Source organism: Lactuca sativa, chromosome 7 (assembly GCF_002870075.4).
Source record: "Lactuca sativa cultivar Salinas chromosome 7, Lsat_Salinas_v11, whole genome shotgun sequence".
Taxonomy (NCBI): domain Eukaryota; kingdom Viridiplantae; phylum Streptophyta; class Magnoliopsida; order Asterales; family Asteraceae; genus Lactuca; species Lactuca sativa.
Genome location: NC_056629.2, coordinates 24,478,028 through 24,487,260, shown reverse-complemented (window position 1 = coordinate 24,487,260; position 9,233 = coordinate 24,478,028).

The following is a 9,233-nucleotide window of genomic DNA, read 5'->3' as shown; positions in this document are numbered from 1 at the left end:
GAAATAGAAGACATCCTGCCAGAATTAGCTTGCGACTGAATAATAGCATTCAATTTATGATTCAGGATTTTAAATTGTTTTCCTGTCATAAGCATATGATAAGGAATATCCTCCTCCTCTGAATCAAAATGAATGTCTTCAATTATCCCTCCAAAGGCACCTCCTTCAGCTTCATTATCAGATAAAGGTTGCGAAGGTTGAGGATTTTCGGGTGATTGAGATGGAAAAAGTGTTGTAAATGGGTTTTGAAGAGCATGATCAAAAATTGATGAGGTGTTGGATAAAGTGGTAACTGGGATTGAAACAATTGGTAAAGAAATGGGTAAGGAGATGGGGATTGTGGTTTCAACACTCAGGATAGGTGCCCCATATCAGATACGTTGACAACCGTATTAGAAATAGGTACCTCCTCAGAAACTGATTTGGTAGTGACTATTTCGAGTGGTTTGGTAAGTGGTAAGGTGGTAGAGATTTGCGAAGTATGGATGATAGGTAATGAAACATTTACCGTAGATGGCACTGGTGGTGTTTCTGGTACTATTTCTTCATCAGATGATTCATTGCGAATCACCATCTTCCTTCTTTTGACGAGAGTACGTTGCATGTTCTTGACAACATCTTCAGCTCTTTGTCTTTTCTGTCCTGGAGAAACCGAAGCTGGAATACTGCGAATAGTAACACCTTTACTACTCACCTCAGCCTTGCGAATTTTCTTCAATACCCCTGACTTAGAAGGTATTATTTCTTTCTTTGATTTCGATGAAGTTTCTTCAATCTGAATATCTTCATCTTGAACTTGTTGTGAAGATGAACCTTTCACATCCTTCTTTATGAGCTTCTTCTTCTTTGACGGAGCAGCAACATCCAATAGTACTCCAGTCTGCTCTAATTGATCAACTGTTCGCAAATATCTCACCAAGACTTTGTGAGTTTGAGATACCTTGCGAAGCATCGCATCTGGAATGCGAGCCACATGAGAAAAGATTGCTTCATCATCTTCGACTGCCTTTGGAAACTGATACAAAGAAAATTCTACAACTTCAACATCCTCCATTACTGGAATTGCTTCTTTTTCATAGACCTTTTCCAGAATCAAGCTCCAGTATCTTGCACACGAGATCCCCTTTTCCGAATTTGTGTTTTCGAGAATCTTAACAAATTCCTTCCATAATTGGGTGGCATAATCAACGTTTATGTCATAGTATATGCCCATAACCATGGCATATACTTCCATTCGTCCTCTATCCAGTCCAACTGATCTTCCTGTTAGGCATCTAAGAAAAATTCCAAATAAGAAATTTCATATGCATGGCAACCCAGACGTTCGAAAGTCACTGATCTTCTCAAGCTCTGGTTGATGACCCATCTCGTTGAGCATGTGAATGATTTGAGAGTTAACAGGTTTGACAAATGGAGGGTTGTTTGGAATCTGCGAGAATTCAAAAAAAATCTTCTTGGACAGTTGTTGTTGATTAAGTTGAATGTGATCACATCCGCTGTACGATTGTATGATGCCGTTGAAGCTGCCAAGGATAACCATGTCATCGGAACAGAGAAGGAACTAAACATGGCAGTTGACAGAGGTGATCGTTTCAGGGCAACGATAAGCATGTTCAAGCCTTCAGGATAAGAGGATACATTTGGATCAACTTGATAGTTTGTGCTTTGGATTTTCATCAGGGATTGAGAAAGAACTTCATCAGTGTTGGATTGAGTGGCTGCCATTTTTAGGGTTTGAAAAAGATGAAGTTTGATCAAGGTTGAAGCTTTGAAGGTTTGTGAGAGTTCTGTTTGTGTAACCGTACATAGTGTTCTTGATCCCCCTTTTATAGGTTACTCAAATTGATTTGAAATTAAAGCGGGATGCATTTAATGTTATCCGATGTGGCACCTTGAAAATCGGATCATGACTGCAAAAGATAACCATGCTTCAAAAAGTAACTGTCACTTCTCCTTGAAAACCGGATAGAATACCAACCATCTTAAGTACACAGCCTGTCAAGTTTCCCGTTATAGAATCTGAACCGTTTAAAACCCTTCGCATGGAGGCAAGGCTCTTTCACTTTTGGGATATAAAGTGAAGTCATATGCCAGATTTGCGAAATCATCAGTCTGAGTTGGTTTTACTCAGAACCTCAAGGATTTCGTATGTGCATTGTGTCAACAGAATAAGATGAGAAACAAAAAAAATTTGGAATTTTGTGATGTCAAAAATTTAATTTGACATGAATGCAGTTAAAACCCAGGCAAAGGTTGCTTCGTTAATCATCAAGAGAGATAATCAACAGCTTGTGTAGTTTCCCGTGAATTACAATCGAATACTTGTAGAGAATTATCGAAGGGCTTCTTTTAAAAGACATTTGGGATTGGTTTCAAATTTCATTACATATCAGCCTTAACATAAGGTGAGAAATTGTAAATGAAATTACTTGTTTGACCAGTGTAGTCAGTGACAAGTTGGCTTGTGAAAATATTTATCATGACTAGGATTTGCGAATGAAACTTACACAGAAATCATATTCAAAAGAAAATTTGTTCTGGATCTTGTTGGGTAACAAATATTGTTGGTTTTGAATATTTGATCAAGACCACGCATGCGAATTGAATATGATTTGAAGTTTCGAAATTTTTGATACTGAAACAAAGGTTTCGTAAAAATCTGGAACAAAGTTCCCCGTCAATTCGTTAAGGTTTATGATTTTTGGGTTTCACTTCCATCACGGTCTCATGATATTAGATCATAAACACAGACTTGTGATTTGTCTAGGTTTTGATTGGTTTTATCAAAGACCTCAAGGACAAATCTCTTCAAAAATTTGGAGTGTAAGAATTGTTTGGTATAAAAAGGTTGGATAAGAATCGAAGTGTACCTCTGTTATAATGGACAAAACAGAAAACTCTTAACTCATTTGAGAAGAGTATGATGGGTTTTGGTCATAAGACATCCTATGTGCTCATACAAACCCTAATGCTTGGATCTAGGTTTCTCTATTGTACATGCTTTGAATCCAAGACTATAAACCCTAATTCTACCATATGGAAATCAATATTAACATATAATTAGGTTTATGATATTACCTTGATTGTTATGTAGTAATAACAATCCCAATTCCTCCTTGAATTGACTTTGGAAGGCTTAGAGTCACAAGTGTCACTCCTCTAATGGCTCACAAACACCATAAGCAAGAGGATGAAGAGGAGAGAGGATGGAGGCTACCAAAACCGTGTTCTAACCCTAGAAAAGAAGTTCCCCCATGTTTTTGAGCCTTAAGGGTTCTATATATAGTGAGGCTATTAGGGTTATCTAACAAGGAAACCCTAATTTGGATGCTTAAGCCCTAAGCAACCCATGGAGCCCTTTCCATAAGGCCTTGGACGATTTCATATGGGCTTCCCCCATAGAATTCGTCCACCTTATAATAAAAGGCAATCCATGGCCCAAATTGCAATTATCTTATAATTACAATTCCAGTCCCTTAAGTTTAATTAATCTCTTTTAGTCACAAAACTAATTACCAATTAATTATTGACTAATATTAATTAAACAATATGATTTCTCCTTTAACATATTATTCCCATAATATATTAATAAATCATATTTAATCCTTTCTCTCCATAATTCATCCTATCAAGTTGCTTTGGTGAAGGCAACCCAAAAGGACCATGCACCATCGGGTGAAGTACATACCAAAATAGTTATGGACTTAGACACTAATCCAATAGAGTAAGGTAGCTCTGTTGACTTATGCGAATATAAGCCTTTTTGGGAAATATTTTCATGTGATAATTTCATTAAGGCTTTCTTTTCACACATAGAGTCTTGTTGAGGCTTTTGGTCTACATACAACAACATGCTTCTAGGGACATCCTAACTAGTTTTTAAAAGAAATTTGATACCTTCCCGTAGAAACACATAAGTATGACATTTTCGCATTTCAGCCCTGTATTAAATTCTCAACACACAAAAATTAAAGAACAAAGAAAACAAAAATATTTTTGTGATTTTTTAATTTTTCAAAATTAAAAAACATAACAAAATAAAATCTTTTTGGATTTTTAATTTTTCAAAGTTAAGAACATAACACAATAAAATCTTTTTGGATTTTTAATTTTTCAAAATTAAGAACATAACACAATAAAATCTTTTTGGATTTTTAATTTTTCAAAATTAAGAACATAACAAAATAAAATCTTTTTGGATTTTTAATTTTTCAAAAGTTAAAAAAAATCAAAATTAGTCGTAAACCTTACCTTAGTTGTTATGATCTCAGATGCGAAAAGATGTGGATGCGAAGCCTCAGAATGAACAGTAACTTCTGAACAAATTTGACTCATAACTGCTGAACCAGACTTTTAGGCATGAGTGTTTGATATTGAATTCGCATTAATCATCCCCAAACCTGCTAAAATTCTAACAAATGATTTTTCATCAAGAGGTTTTGTAAAAATATCAGCAAGTTGTTTAGTTGTTTTAACAAAATGAATTTCAATATTCCCATCTTCCACATGATCTTTGATAAAATGATATCGAAGAGCAATGTGTTTTGTCTTTGAATGTTGTACTGGATTATGACAAATACGAATTGCACTTTGCGAATCACAATACAAAGGAATCTTTTTCATGTTTATTGCATAGTCACGAAGTTGACTCTGAATCCAAATAATTTGCGAAGTGCAAGCAGCAGCAGCAATGTATTCTGCCTCCGCGGTTGATATAGCCACACAAGTTTGTTTCTTTGAATGCCAACTCACCAACTTCCCATCCAGTAGTTGACATCCACAACTCGTACTTTTCCTATCCAAAGTACATCCTCCTAGATCAGAATCTGAAAAAGCTTGAATGAAAACCCCCATTTTCGTAGGATACCAAAGTCCTAAAGAAACTGTTCCCTTAAGATAGCGAAAAATATTTTTCACTGCAATCAAATGAGGTTCTCTGGGATTATCTTGATATCTAGCACAATTGCAAACCGAAAACATAATATCAGGTCTACTTGCAGTTAAGTACAATAAAGACCCTATCATGCTTCGATAAAGTGTTAAATCAACAGCAGGAGCATCTAACGAAGGAGTTAGTCTTGTTCCTACTGCCATTGGTACTCTGAGTTTCGTGCTATTAGACATTCCAAACTTTTCAAGCAAATTCTTCGTATATTTTTCTTGATTGATTAAGATTCCATCTCTGTTCTGTCTTATGTTTAAGCCAAGAAAATTATTAATTTTTCCCATCATGCTCATTTCAAACTGACTTTTCATTAGATTTTCAAATTCAATTGACAATGCTGGATCAGTTGAGCCAAAGATAATATCATCAACATAAATTTGAGCAAGCATAAGATGACACCCAACTTTCTTGCGAAATAATGTGGGGTCAACTGATCCTTGCTTAAATTTAGATTGTTTCAAGAAATTTGTAAGTGTTGCATACCAGGCTCTTGGTGCTTGTTTTAATCCATATACAGCCTTATCTAGGATGTATACATGATTAGGATGTTCATTGCTTATAAATCCTGGTGGTTGTTCAACATATATTGTTTCTTCTAGTTTGCCATTTAAGAATGCACATTTAACATCCATTTGATAAACATCAAAGTCTTTGTGAGCTGCATAGGCTAAAAATATGCGAACTGCTTCAAGTCTTGCAACAGGTGCAAATGTTTCTTCATAGTCTATCCCTTCTTGTTGCGAATAACCTTTAACCACTAGTCTAGCTTTATTTCGAATAATATTGCCATCTTTGTCGGTTTTGTTTTTAAAAATCCATTTTAATCCGACAATTGAAACATCAGAAGGTTTAGAAACTAATCTCCAAACCTTGTTTCGTTCAAATTCAGCTAGTTCAGATTGCATAGCAACGACCCAATCTGAGTGTTCCATAGCATCCTTTACTGTCTTTGGCTCTATTTTCGAAATAAAGACATTAAAAATACATAGTTCTTGGTTCGCATTCAGTACCTCATTTTTCGCACAAATTTGAGCTCTAGTCAACACACCATGTTGTGGATTACCAATTACCTGTTCTTTTGGATGATTTCTTGTCCATTTCTCAAGTGGTGGAAAATTAGGATCAAATTCTAATGGTGCATCTTCATACATATCTTCATTTTCAGATCCTGCAACAGAAAAATTATCATTTAATTCATGAAACTCATCATTTTCATCAAGATTAATTGTCTCTGTTTCATCATGCTCCCCCTCAACATGATCTTCATCTTGATGCTCCCCCTCAAAATGATGTTCCTGTTGATTCTGCAAATGCTCCCCCTCAACTTCATATTCCTGTTGATTCTGCGAATGCTCCCCCTCAACTTGATGATTCATATATTCATTCTCTCCCTCTAAAGTTGACTGAGTATCTTCATGAATATTCGTATGTTCCTCCTCCATACGAATATCAGTCGTACTTTCACAAGATATCGGTGTAGTATTTATTGTTGAATCATCAGTATGTTTTGAGGATTCTGATGTTTGATTATCAGGAGCATTATTTTCTGCGTCAATTGCCCTGTAAGGAATGCCGAAAATTAAGTCATAATCAAAATCATTTATTTCAGAATTATCAATTGGAGTATTTGAATCCACAAGTATTGATTTATTTTCAAATTTACTATCCATTTGTTTAAGATAGTAATCATCAAACGTTAAATTGAAAGTTTCTTCAACTTTTCTGGTTCTTTTATTAAGCACTCTGTATGCAACTGAATTCTGTGAATATCCTAAGAATATGCCTTCATCAGCTTTAGCTTGGAACTTGGACAAATTATCTTTGAGATTCATGATAAAGCACCCGCAACCAAAAACATGAAAGACTTTTACATTAGGTTTCTGATTATTGATTATTTTATATGGAGTAACATTGAATCTTCGATGAATGAATGATCGATTTTGAGTAAAACATGCAGTGGACACTGCTTCTGCCCAAAGATATTAAGGTAGATTCGCATATGTTAACATGGTCCTGGCTGCTTCGCATAGAGATCGATTTCTTCTTTCAACAACACCATTTTGTTGTGGAGTAGATGGTGATGAGAAATTATGTGAAATTCCTTTGCTTGTGAGAAAAATATCAAGAGTTTGATTTTTAAACTCAGAACCATTATCACTTTTAATTTTTCGTACATTCTTCTTCAGAATAAGTTCAATCTTTTTGAGAAAATCAATCATCGTCTGAGCAACTTCAGATTTCAACCTGAGAAAAAACACCCATGTGAATCGAGAGAAATCATCTACAACAACTAAAATATACCGTTTTTTATTGATTGTTGCAACAGTCGACGGTCCACATAAGTCAATGTGAAGAAGTTCCAATGGTTCTACGATTTTTGAATCTATCACAATCGAATGACCTTTTCGATGTTGTTTTCCTTGTTCGCAAGCTGCACACAAAGAATCATTGTCAAATTTTAGTACTGGTAACCCTCGAACTAAATCTTCAATGACAAGTTTATTAATATTTCGAAAGTTCAAGTGTGACAATCTTCGATGCCAAAGCCAGCTGAGATCATTAGATGCTTTTGATAGTAAACACACAGCAGGTTTTCTCACAATTGGTTTGATGTCCAGTGTAAACATATCACCATATCTTTTGGATTTGAGAAGTATTTCATTTGACTTCGCATTTGAAATGATACTTCCTTCTTCATTAAATACAACTTGATTTCCAGTACCAACAACAAGTTGTGACACGCTTATCAAATTATGTTGAAGTCCTTCAACATAAGCAACTCTGTTCACTGTGAATTTTCCATTTGTGACTTTCCCATAGCCTTTCACTTGACACTTGTGATTATTTCCAAATTTGACTACTCCAACATTTTCCAAGCTTCTATAATCTCGCAAGTTTTCCTTTCTTCCAGTCATATGACGAGAGCAACCACTATCAATATACCATTTCGTATCATATTGCTCGTCACACATCACCTGCATTTATTGAAAGAATTTAGGAACCCAAGACTTGTTGGGTCCATCATTAGTAGAATGAAAAAAATTCTTTGAATTTAAAAACCATGTTTTCACTTTGTTTGTCACAGAATCCATTATATCTACATCATCAGATCTAGATATTGAGATATAGTCATTCAATAGTTTTGGATTTCCATTGATTGTAATCTTATCCTTCACAACATTCACATTTTTTATAACTGGTTTCCATTTTTGAACCGGAACTTGCGAATTATGAGATGTTGAACTAGCAGTGGAAGAGTTATTTGCGAACTTATCAAATGCATTCTTGATTTGTTGCTCTGAAAACTTCCCACTTTGATATTTTCTTCCTTTCCCTTCAAACCAACGATTGATCGTACTTACATCAAATTTTCCTTTTGTATATGAAACTTTGGTCGGTTTTGAGATTGAAGGATTTGGAAAATTTGGTTGTTTTGGTGAAAATTTCACTTTTGCTTGATTTGAATTTTTCAAACTTGATGAAGTATTCGTGAATACGCCAACATTTTGAAACTTTTGATTACTTGCAATTTTTTGCGAATTCTCAATTTTCGATTGTTGTAATATTTGCGAATATATGGAATTTTGTCAACATAATTTATTGGTTTATGAAAACTTGAATCTGTTTGTTTATTTTTGCTTTGAAATTTTGATGATGTTGTTTTTGAAATTTGTTCTTTTTCAGCTCTTGGTTTGTCATTAGACACAACTTGCCAGAAAATTGCTTTTCTTGCTTTTCTTTTTGAAACATTATTTTCTGTTGAATAATTTCCAACCATCAATTTGAATTAATGAGAATTTAATTTCACTTCAGCCTTTGATTTTTCAATTTTTTCAAAAATTTTGTTTGGTTTTTCACCTTTAACCACCCATTTTTGTAATGATTTTTGTTTTTGAAACACATAACAATTTTGAGTTAAATTGTTTGCTTCTGTGTTTTGATTTGGTAAAAAACCTTCTGTGGTTGACTTTAGATTATCTTTTTCAATCATTTTGTTGAATTCAGGATGAACTTTCTCAGCATTTCCAGTAGTGACAAAAACTTGATTTGGAAAAATAGTTTTATCAGTGCATACAAAATTTGGATATACCACAGTGTTGGTTTCCAAATAATGTGTGCCTTTGTCATTTAAAATTTTGTCAAATTCTTTTGTATTCTCAAACACTTGATCAACCACAACTCGTTGAGGTGTTTCAGTTGAATCTTTCTTTTCTTCTTTGTTCTCATCAGTATCATCAGATTTCCAGCTTTCAACTTCCACATTATCAAACTTACAATGTTGCAAAGT